Genomic DNA, 583 nt, shown 5'->3' on the forward strand with positions numbered 1-583 from the left:
TTTTTGGTCAAAACTCATGCTACGGGGAATCGGCACGTCAAATATCTTTATTATGTCCATACCTTCACTTTCGTGCAAAAAAAACCCCGTCGTTTACCTGACCAGGGTCCTTCTAAAAATGGGTCGGATTTTTAGCGGGCTTTGCTTGTCCACAACTGTACAGTTTTACTATTAATTAATCGACCAAGTGACGAAGATACGGCAAAAATACCGACGACGAGGATCGAACTCGCAACCTTCGCCTAACACAATTCAATAAATGCGATATAGGAAAGCGACGCGCTACCATTGCGCTACGACGGCATAATGATATAATCCATTTAATTAATCTGTGCCCCTATGGTGTATGAATTCCGTGACACTAATCCATCCCGTCTTTGACATTTCTCCCAACTGCTGCCATTGTGTCGTGGTGCCTCGGATGACCACCAAACACACACTCTGTTGATCCGTATAATGGACAATGCTAGTGACACATGTGACATCTGAACCCTTGGCCTGGACCAGTGTGACTAAAAACCATCTCCAGCATAGGGCGGACTGTTCTCCTTTACAGCTTTTCTTGGAGTACTTAAAATGGTGA

The 583-nt window shown here is 44.3% G+C and overlaps 1 non-coding gene across 1 annotated transcript; it reads right to left on the reverse strand.

Moving 5' to 3' along the window:
* Positions 1-208: 208 nt before the first annotated feature.
* On the reverse strand, positions 209-303 carry EV420DRAFT_t305. Its single transcript has one exon. It is a non-coding gene; the product is annotated as a tRNA-Arg (tRNA).
* Positions 304-583: the final 280 nt, after the last annotated feature.

This window comes from Desarmillaria tabescens (assembly GCF_030435595.1).
Source record: "Desarmillaria tabescens strain CCBAS 213 chromosome Unknown EV420scaffold_137, whole genome shotgun sequence".
Classification (NCBI taxonomy): domain Eukaryota; kingdom Fungi; phylum Basidiomycota; class Agaricomycetes; order Agaricales; family Physalacriaceae; genus Desarmillaria; species Desarmillaria tabescens.